The 11,491-nt window shown below is 41.9% G+C and overlaps 1 non-coding gene across 1 annotated transcript; it reads right to left on the reverse strand.

Annotated features, from left to right (window-relative positions):
• Positions 1–10,888: 10,888 nt before the first annotated feature.
• LOC119931057 lies at positions 10,889–11,026 on the reverse strand. The gene has a single exon (XR_005451925.1). It is a non-coding gene; the product is annotated as a small nucleolar RNA SNORA7 (small nucleolar RNA).
• Between the last annotated feature and the right edge of the window lie 465 nt (positions 11,027–11,491).

The following is an 11,491-nucleotide window of genomic DNA, read 5'->3' on the forward strand; positions in this document are numbered from 1 at the left end:
GTAAGCAAGGTGATGAATCAGTCAATCAGTCAATCAAACTGGTACTTACTAAGTGTTTAGTGTGTTTGAAGCACTGTAGTAAGCACTTGGAAGAATACAACAAAGTTGGTAATAATAATAATGATGATGGTATTTGTTAAACGCTTACTATGTGCCAAGCACTGTTCTAAGCACTGGGGGAGATACAAGGTAATCAGGTTGTCCCATGTGGGCTCACAGTCTTAATCCCCATTTTACAGATGAGGTCACTGAGGCACAGAGAAGTGAAGTAACTTGCCCACGGTCACACAGCTGACAAGTGGCAGAGCTGGGATTAGAACCCATGACCTTTGGCTCCCAAGCCCGGGCTCTTTCCACTGAACCATGCTGCTTCTCATTCCCTTCTCCTGGAAATGTTATCCAAATTTGGCTTCACTATTTCTGTCCTCTCCTTGTTCTCCTCTTATTTCTCTGGCTGCTCATTCTCAGTCTCCTTTGCAGGCTCCTCCTCTGCCTCCCACCCTCTATCTTTGGGGTTCCCTCAAGGTTCAGTTCTGGGTCCCCTTCTATTCTCCTTCTATACTCACTCCCTTGGAGAACTTATTTGAACCCATGGCTTCAACTACCACCTCTTTGAGAATGATATCATAATCTACATCTCCAGCCCTGATCTCTCACCCTCTCTTCAGTCTTGTATTTTCTCTTGCCTTCAGGACATCTCTGAGTTGGCTGTCCTCCCGTCATCTCAAGCTTAACATGTCCAAAACAGAACTCCCTATCTTCCTACCCAAACCCTGTCCTCCTCCTCACATTTCCATCACTGTAGATGACACCACCATCTTTCCTGTCTCACAAGCCCATAACTTTGGTGTTATCCTTGTCTTCTCTCTCTCATTCAACCCACATATTTAATCCATCACTAAATCCGGTCAGTCCCACCTTAACAATATTGCTAAAATTCACCCTTTCCTCCATCCAAACTGCTACCATGTTAATGCAATCACTCATTCTATCCCACCTGGATTACTACATCAGCCTCCTTGCTGACCACCCAACCACCTGCCTCTCCCCACTCCAGTCCATATGTTACTCTGCTTCCCAGATCATTTTTCTACAAAAGCATTCAAGGCGTGTCACTCTGATCCTCAGAAAACTACAGTGGTTGCCCCTCCCATCCCTACCCTCCCTCTTCTTATTTGACAGGCAGTTATTCTCCCCACCTTCAAAGTCTTATCAAAGGCGCATCTCCAAGAGGCGTTCCCTGATTAAGCCCTCCTTTCCTCTGCTCCCACTTTCTTGTGTTGCCTTGACCTGTTCTCTTTATTAATTCCCCTTTCCAGCCCCAAAACTGTTATGTACTTATCTGTAATTTTACTTATTGTTAGCAATGTATGTCCTCCCTCTAGACTGTGAGCTCTTTGTGGGCAGGGAATGTGCCTGCTATATTGTTATATTGTACTCTCCCAATTGCTTAGTACAGTGCTCTGCATACAATAAGCACTTAATAAATAATGATGGCATTTATTAAGTGCTTACTATGTGCAAAGCACTGTTCCAAGTGCTGGGGAAGCTACAAGGTGATCAGGTTGTCCCACGGGGTGCTCACAGTCAATCCCTATTTTACAGATGAGGTAACTGAGGCACAGAGAATAATAATAACAATAATAATAATAATAATAATAATAATGGCATTTATTAAGTGCTTACTATGTGCAAAGCACTGTTCTAAGTGCTGGGGAGGTTACAAGGTGATCAGGTTGTCCCACGGGGGGCTCACAGCCCTAATCCCCATTTTACAGATGAGGTAATTGAGGCACAGAGAAGTTAAGTGACTTGCCCAAAGTCACACAGCTGACAATTGGTAGAGCTGGGATTTGAACCCATGAACTCTGACTCCAAAGCATGTGCTCTTTCCACTGAGCCATGCTGCTTCTCGATAACTATGTTTGACTGACTAACTGACCACTCAAATTAGCTGAGATGTTCCGGGCACTGGAGCAACAAGATGCTTTCATGGGGGGTGTCCTATGGTGTTTTCCTTCCCAGTTGCTCTGACAAAACTCCAGCTGATTTACTTTCAAAGTGCTTGTGCTTGTTTCATTCCTTTACCCCAGATTCGTGGCTGGTGTGTGTGACATGAGACGGTGGATGGTGGGATGTTGTCTGGGACAACGCCCGAAAGGTTGATAGAAGTGACTGGCTAGTTTTAGTTGCTTTAGCTGTCGGGTTTGGAGGTTAGAACAATTTCAATACACATAGCCACCATAGGCATGCTTAACCACTTAATAAATCTAGTCTTTCTCAAAGCTTTTTGAGAAGTGTTAGCTACTTGGTTGGGCAGAAGTAAATGGATTTCTCTAATGTGGCTGAAAAGCAAGAATAGCCGGAACTGGGAATTTCAGAGACTCACTCGTTGTAGGGGCCCAACATGGGAAAGGATTCAGTACACCATGTGGAATGTATTCCCTCGAGCATAGTGTGACTACCCTTTACTCCTTGTTGCTCTGCTTTTATGGTATTAGGTTCCTTCATGAACTGTGGAATATATTTCCTTAGAAACTTCACTGGTTTTCCCGATTAGCTCTCAAACTGCCTCCCACCCCCTCTACCACTATAAAATGAGTTGACGTAATCATGAAAGAAGCAGCATGTCCGCTGAGTGACCTTACCAAGTGAGTACTTCGTGTATTGCATGTCCACGGACCTACACATGCATTGATGCTATAAAAGAGGTTTTGTGAGGAATACAAATACAAACACCATGAGATCATATATTCCAAAGTATAACAGGATACAGATTCTTGGAAGAAAACTGTGAAAATGTCCTCTTGGAAACATTTTGCCTCAGAGAACAGAACACATTATAAATTTTTCCCAAACCCCAAACATACTGTACATCAAACAGTATGCCTTTTTTCCATTCTTTTAAATGGTGCTATTTTAGAGAAAACCTAGAAAGAATCTACAGTGGCTAATGATTTCTAAAGTCTCTTTCCTCATCGAGGAACAGAAATTTGGAAGCTCTGGCTGTATTGTTACACATTGAGCCTTGTAACCAGCCTAGAAGCCTAGATTCCACTCCTCTCATTGTATGTGAAATTTTAAAGTAGTCCAATAACTCTGTTCTCATTATCTCTGTTGCAAAATAAAGAATATAATACCAAGTAAAATTGCATTCAATAGAAGCAATAAGGGTGCTCAAGTATATCAGCTCTGACACTTACCTGGTGTGTGACCCTAGGAAAGTAACTTAACCTGAGGAAGTCAGCTTCCTCATTCGCAAAATGGGGTTTCAATACCAGTTCTCCCTCTAACCTTAGTCTGTGAGCCCCATGCAGGGCAGGGAGTGTGTGCTATCTAAATAACTTGTACCTATCCCAGTACTTAGAACAGTGTTCGACACATAGTAAGTGCTTAATAAATACCATAAAAATGGTCTCCTGCTGCCTGTCCTATGCTCATTCCACTAGGCCACACTGCTTCTCACATTGTAACTATGATCCCAAGACATTGCCACCTGAAGGATACCATAAGCTCATGGTGGGCAGGGAATGAGTCTGTTCACTGCTGTACTGCATTCTCCCAAGCACTTAGTATCAATCAATCAAACAATCATATTTATTGAGCACTTACTGTGTGCAGAGCACTGTACTAAGCACTTGGGAAGTACAGTTGACAACATATAGAGACAGTCCCTGCCCAACAACGGGCTCACAGTCTAAAAGGGAGAGACAGAGACAGTACAGTGCTCTGCACACAGTCAGTGCTCAGTAAATATGATTGACTGACCGCTGATTGCTGCTGCTGCTGCTGCTGCTGCTGTTTCTGCTGCTGTTGCAGGAACCTATGAGAGGATCAAGATCTGTACTGCCAAACCAAAGGTTCTGCCTGCTTCTGTATCAGTAATCTGGCATGTCATTCCATTATTAGCCCAGCTCCTGGTGGAAAGTTACTGGATTGCATTGTCTGTTGGTGGACCTGCCTGAGCCACCCTGGTAGATCCCTAAATGATATATCAAAGAGCCTTATCTCCTGGATATGAAGGGGAGGACAGTTAAGGACACCAGGCACTAATCAGCACTCCAGGTTTCTGGGGGGAGAAACTGGTATTCCTTAAACTGTATGTCAGAAGGAGCCCCTGAGGGAATGGACTGGGCACAGGGATTACATTAAAATAGCAATGTGTTCTACCCTGTAAAAAGGTTTATAAACTTCAGTTCCATCTATGTGACATCTGTTTCTGGTTTGAATCACGGTAATTGTTTATCGTTCCCCACAATATTTCTGTACCTACTCACCAAGAAGGGTAAATTTCTATGTCCCGCAATATATTGAAAGTTGTATTTGACTAACGTTCAGTCTGAATTTTAGATGTGTTCCTATAAGCACAGGAAGGGGATATTGGTCCCACTGGATCCCATCACTCTCTGGGGTTCAGGGAGGTGTGTGTTTGTGTGTGTGGTGTGATGGGGATGGTGTGTGAGTGTGTGTGTGTGTGTGTGTGTGTGTGTGTGTGTATGCATGTGAGAGAGAGAGAGAGGGAGAGGAGGAAGAGCAGAAAGAAAAATTGATTGGAGCTGAGTTAAAAGAAGGCAGGATGAGAACTCATAGATGCTAGGTTTTTATGCAGTTACCCTCTGAGCCATGCTCTCTCTCTCCCTCTCTCTCTCTCCCTCTCTCTCTCTCTCTCTCTCTCTCTCTCTCTCTCATTCTCTAGTCTATCATCTACAGCCACCACTGTCTTGAAAGATTATAGCCTAAATGAATTAAAGAGACCAATGCTGCTCCTCTTTCATTCTCTGCCCCCACTCCACCCACCACATTTCCGCCACTTCTAATGCATTTCTCTGGGAATTCCTAGGCGGGAGCAGAGAAAACTCCTAAGGGGAACTCCCTCATCCCCTTATTGATGGCTGTTCAAAATTCCAGAATATGAAATTGAGCCACCAGCTATCAGAGGTGCCTCAGGAATCCTTGGAAGTTGTTCAATTTTGAGAACATGGAGTATGGATGTTTTTGGAGAGGTTGGGCCTGGAGCCCACCAGTGAAAGTCAGACTGGGGCTTCTTGAGGAATCCTGAAGCTTCTCTGGATTGAACTGGTGCTGTAGTTGTTGTCTAGAAAATTGGCAGAGATGAAAGAACAGTGCCCAAAGTCCTTTAAAATTCTTAAATTGATTTTAAATTCATAATTTCCCATGAAGGAGCTTCTCTGTGTGTTCTACATTGTTATTTACTAATATGTTTTTAAACAGGCATTACAAATCATTCTATTTTTCCTCTCTAAACGTATGGTAGAGAATTATGTAGTTCCCATGACCAGAATGTGCCTTGGGTAATTAATTCTTGGCAAAGCAAGAGCAAGGACTGGTGACAATTTTGTGAGTTGTGAAGATTTTTGAGAGTGGGCCTTTTTTATAACTATTTCCAAGGCTGTTACTATAGTTTTATAGAGAATTTTATATTTGTAAAATTCTTTACAGTCATTTTTATGGGACATTTACAACAACTACACAAACCAGGTCCATATAATGGCAACTTTGGTTTCCATATGAAGAAGTTACCTATACTGTAATACAAATCTTCCTCTAACTCAAAGTCAGAGCCAGAATTATTATTCCCAAACACCTGTTAATCAGTCTGTCCTTAAGTACACTGAGCTGGGTATATCTCTGTGAGTGGGTAATGTGTAGTTATATATATATATATATATATATATATATACATATATATATATATATGTATATATATATATATATATATATATATATATTCCATTCAACCATTGACCTAGTATCTAGCTTTTCAGAACTAAAGAAACCCAACATATTTTGACTGCGGGTTGTATAAAATTTTACTAAATATAAAATGACACAAGAGCTTCCCTGAGTGTAATCACTTGTTAATATTCAGTTCTTTCTCCTCCTTCTATTACTTCTCCTCCTATTCTTCTTCTCTTCCTCACCTCTTCCCCTCCCTCCTCTGCATCACTAATGTCTCTACCATGTTGGGTACCCTCCCAACAACCTGCCAAAAATGGGATACTCTCTTTTTCTTCCTTCTTTGTGGTTGACTAGGGATTCAACCTCAAAATCCATGTGAGGCTGCAGAATAGCCCCAGCCCCATTCACTTGTTGGCAAATACAAATAATTGGGGAATGTTTACATAATTGGAATGAATCATATGTGGAGGAAAGGATATTAGGATGGAATTTTAGAAGCTCCCATTTTGCTGTGTGTTATGAGCCACCCCAATAATTTACTACAGGCATTTAGGCCCAGACACATGTCTTCATCCCCAAGAAAGCATGAGCAATTGATCAATCTTATTTATTTAATGCTTATTCTGGGCAGAGCATTCTACTAATAACTTTAGTAGATATGATCCCTGCCCTAAAGGAGTTTATAATCTAGAGGGGAGATCAGATACTTTTGGATTTAATGTTTTTCCCCCCATTTTGCTCACTCTTCGTGTTAAATCTAAATTCCTGTGACTGTGACTTCTGTGGGTGATTTGTGAGTGTCAGAAGCAAATCTGAGTTTTTCAAGGTTTCCCCCAACATTAGCCACTTCTTAGAATCCTGTGTTAAGAATCTCAACACTTCCACATTGTACAAGTAAAGAAGGGAAGGGACATTGTCTGGCCCCTTACCCAGTCACTATATAGAGGTTCTCAGGGACCAAAGATGTTGTCAAAAGATGCTGCTGAATCTTCTGGAACAAGAAAATTAATATTGGATGTCTATTTCTCAGTTCTTCAGTTCAGGAGGAGGAGGAAGGACAGAGGTGCGTGAAAAAGGTAGCTGTCCATAAAGGAATAGGTAAATTAGGTCCATAGGGAAGTGCATTACTTCTTTCCAGCCACTGAGATTCCTTTAGGGCTGTGCTACTTCAGACTGAACTGCTGATTGTTCATAGTAGAGAGTTTTGCCAATCATCTCTTAAAACTGATACTGACTGTGGAGAAATAAGATACTTCTGCATGACCTCATTGTTTTCTCTTAGTCTGCCATGTGCTGTGGCCTGGCAGCCATCAATTCACTTTAGCTTGTCTTTCCTGGTATCCTTCACACAAACAATAAAATGTGTTTTCTCCATTCTCTTTCCCACCACAAATGGTTTGCATTGTGCTAGATGGCAACCCAATTCCACGAGTCCTTCAGAAAAAGAAAATAAAGTAGTTTAACAAGCAGTAACTCCTTGGATATATTAAATTCTCAAACCGCATCTTCAGTTAAAGTATGTAACGTATGGAAAGTACACTAAACTACCCTGGCCAAAGCCCATGGACTGCGTCCACTATTAATAATTCTGGCTGTCCTCAGAGAACCCCCAGCCCACAAGCACTGCTTTAGATTGTCTTGAGACTGTATGTGGACTAAGACTGACCTGATTATCTTTTATTTACCACAGTCTTAGTACAGTGATTGGGCACATATTAAGTCCTTAACAAATACTACAATTACCATTATTGGCCTAGCTTATCTTCTAAAGAATTTTAACAAGGAGAGTGTGTTGTAGTAGAACTAGAAGCCTCAATGGGAAAATTTCCCCCATTTTCTCCTTTTGTGATTCTTACCCTTGTGTTACCCCAGCTATAAAAAGCTGCAATAATAATAATAGTACTTATTAAGCACGTTCTAGGTATCAGTCACTGCTCCATGTGCTGGGGTAGATACTTGAGTTGGACAAAGTCCCTGTGCCACATAGCACTCACAGTCTTAATCCCCATTTTACAGATGAGCAAACTGAGGAACAAAGAAGTTAAATGACTAGCTCACGGTCATACAACAGACAAGTGGCAGAACCAGGATTAGAACCCAGGTCCTTCTGACTCCCAGGCCTGTGCTCTATCCACTAGAACACAGTGCTTCTTGCCATGACATCAAAGGGAGCTCTGAAATTGTGCCAACTTCATACATGCTCATTTCAGTTTGTTGATTTGGAGCCTGGGAGGACAGACTATGAGACCTATCTAGGTTCCAAGATGTCCCGAGTTTGTGTTTAGCACAAATGACTCATGCTCACCTCATGTTTGTCAACACACATTTCTTGAGAGAGCTACCTTCTCAAGATGTATTAGTAGGGCATCACAATGCTTTTCCAGAAATGTGTTTGCTTTACTCATGTGCCTTTAGTCTAAGGTCAAAGAGCCCAAGCTGGTAGTAGATGAGTGTAGCAAGTGAGGCAACTGTGTCAGAGTCCACCCTCAGAGGGACAGCAACTAGACAGAGGGGGCTGGAAGGTGGCAGCGGCAGATTTGAAAAATGAAAAATCACCCAGCCCAAGTCCAAGGCAGCACCTATGTGTACAGACACCTAGAAGAGGATAACGATGGCTCCAGAGTAGGAGGGTTGGAGTGGGCAGAGAAAGCCATAATCTTAGTGTATGTGATTACTGTGTGCCAAGCACTGGAGACAATGAGATATAAGTAGATCAGACACAGTCCCTGTTCCTCATAAGGCTTACATGAAGCTCCCTCATGAGTATGGAAAACAGATATTTACCTCCATTTTTACAGATGAGGAAACTGAAGCATAGAGATGTTAAGTGACATGCCCACGGCAGTTCTCTGACTCATTGGTCTGCTCTGTATCCATTAGGTGACACTGCCTGTCTGGATCTCTGCCTCTCTGGAAAAACGCTCTAGGTTCAGTGGTTTCAAGTGACTTGCATGCTTGTCATCATGACGTGATGAAAGACGGGGAAGATATTTTTTTCCTGCCCCAGGGTGGCCAAATGTCTGAAGCCAGCCCTGCACAGCAAATGTGATCATACACTAATACTGAATGGAAAGCATTTTATATTAAATAAGTTTATTTTCTCCAATTGGCAAAGAAGCATCTTGATTTCTTACTTTTCAAAGCTGCTTAAAGAAATGCTATAAGTACTTTTCCTTTGGTAGCTGTACCAAAGTAAGTACTGTATAAAAAGGTGAAGGCATTCACTGTTCAATAGCTACATTGTTTGTGGTTACGTACATGAGTAGGATTAGTTAGGTCTCATGTGTGCCCAGGAGTATGATTAATTGGAATAGAGAGCTCAACCAAAAGAATTTTTCAAAGGCTGACTTTCAAATGTGCTAGTAGGGAAGGAAGTTTGCCTAGCCAATAACACTTAAGAACTTTGAGCTTCTGAGATGTCACATAAAGTGGAACTTTAAATAGATTCATTTTGTGACATTTCTTATTGAACTTTTGGCAAAGGACATCTTCCTCTTTTGTCCGTTGAAAGTGTAAAAAGGCTCATGAAAAGGCTATTAAAATTTCTTGGGTGCTAAAACCACTTACTAACTGACAATTTTTGAGTAAAAAATAAAGAAATCAGATTCATATGGCTCAAATTTCCTGTAAAAATAAACAAAACCAAGACTTTTAAAAATAATTTCAAATCCGTAGTGAGTTCCAATTAACCTTGGTTCTTATAGTCATTGTTCTTGGATCTCTCAGTTGGAATTATGGTAACAAAATCACTAGTTACGGAATATGCTACTGTCCCTCGTTTCCTTCTGCAGTCAGATCAAGGACAGTACAGGGCCTGGGGCAAAAGTGGGAGACCTTCCACTCCCTCACAGGGTCCCCCTCACATTCTTCTACTGCTAACCCCGATATGTTATTTACTCTCACCCCAGCTTCCCTTCCCTACTTAGCTACTGCAAACAGTGCTGCCTACCTAGAAGGAACAGAAGTGATGAGGCAGCTAAAGTAGCTGCTGACTTTGAAAACGTGGTGGTCATTCATGGTTTCCACTTTAGAAATGTCCTCAAATGTTCCCCCTTTCCTCCTTCCAGTGCTATCCAACACTGTGACTCAGACATCACCCCAAGCACTCACTTTGCTATTCTAGTTCACCTTCTCCTTGTAGCAGTACTTGGGAAAGTTACATGACATAGCAGAAACAGCACAAGCCTGAGAGTCAGAGGGCCTGCATTCTAATCCCCGCTCTACCACTTGCCTGCTGAGTGACCTTGGGAAAGTCATTTCACTTCTACATGCCTCAGTTTCCTAGAATGTAAAATGAGGCTTCAGTGCCTGTTCTCCCTCCTACTTAGACTCTGAGCCCTATTTGGGAGAGGGACGATGTCCAACCTGATAGACTTGTATCTACCCCAGCACTTAGAACAGTGCTTGACATATAGTAAAAACTTAACAAATACCACTATTATTATTTTTTATTATTATTACTTTCCTAAATCCAAGTGATTCATTTTTCATTTTGATTTTTGTGGGATAGCCCAACCCAGCTGAGTAGTAGTAGCTAATCTGCCAGCACTGGAACCAGTACAGTTTTGAAAGTGCAATCTTGGCACTACAGAGAAGAAATTGAACATGTGCAATGTTTCTAGTTGCTTCAAGTAGAGGTTTTCTGAAATGCCTGTCGAGGAAGTGCTGCCAAATTTCCAGAGGAATGTAACGAAGGGAGAGAGAGTGGCAGAAAACTAGTGCCATACTCAAAGGGAAAAAATATTAAAGCAGAGAAGGGACACATTTTATCATTAGAGGGTTGGTGGGACATTTGCTTTAGAACAGTTTTCTGGGGGTTTGAGTCTATTAGCAAAATATTTTTAAAGCTCCGGTGAGATGGGTAGCTACTGAATACTGAATATGCCTTTTCTGGGGGATCTACAAAATCGTTCTTTAGTTTGAGTGAAGATTCATGGTCTGCTCTACTACATCCTCTTGTCTTCATTCATTCATTCAATCGATCATATTGTCATATGCTGTCAAGTAGTCTCTGATCCATAGCGACGCCATGGACACATCTCTCCCAGAACATCCCACCTCCATCAGCAATTGTTCTGGTAGTGTATCCAGAGAGTTTTCTTGGTAAAAATCTGGCTGTGGTTTACCTTGCCTACTTCCATGCTCAATTCTCTCTCATGCCACTGCTTCCCAGCACAGGTGAGTTTTGACTTGTAGCAGACTGCCTTCCACTCGCTAGCCACTGCCCAAGCTAGGAATGGAATGGGTATTTCTCTGCTTGACTCTTCCTCCCATAGCCGAGACTGGTAGAGTACTGGAAATTCTCCTGGTGCGACCCTGAAAGGGGACTATATCCCTTATCCTCAATCTAGTTTAACATTTCCCTCCCAGTGAAGACTGTAAACTCCTAGTGGGCAGGAATTGCATCTACCAACTCTGTTGATTGTACTTTCCCGGGGGTTTGGTACAACTCTCTGTATGAAGTGCTTAATAAATACCATTGATTGACTGACAGATTGATGAGGAAATGGACCCGTCATGAACCCAATAACAAATAGTTCTTCTCTGGGGATAAACAGTTATTGCCCTTCACATTCTCAGCTGACCTGGAGGAGCAGCCTGACTCCAGCTCTATGTGAATAGTTTTATCTCAATCCCAAACAGTTCTAAGCTTCAGAACCCAAAATGGCAGTCTCTACCTACAAGGAAACACCAAAGTGGAATAGAGATGTAAGAGACTGATAATGATGATGATTAATCAATAAATCAATCAATGCTATTTATTGAATGCTTACTATGTTTAGAACACCAT

This window comes from Tachyglossus aculeatus, chromosome 7 (genome assembly GCF_015852505.1).
Source record: "Tachyglossus aculeatus isolate mTacAcu1 chromosome 7, mTacAcu1.pri, whole genome shotgun sequence".
In the NCBI taxonomy this organism is placed as follows: domain Eukaryota; kingdom Metazoa; phylum Chordata; class Mammalia; order Monotremata; family Tachyglossidae; genus Tachyglossus; species Tachyglossus aculeatus.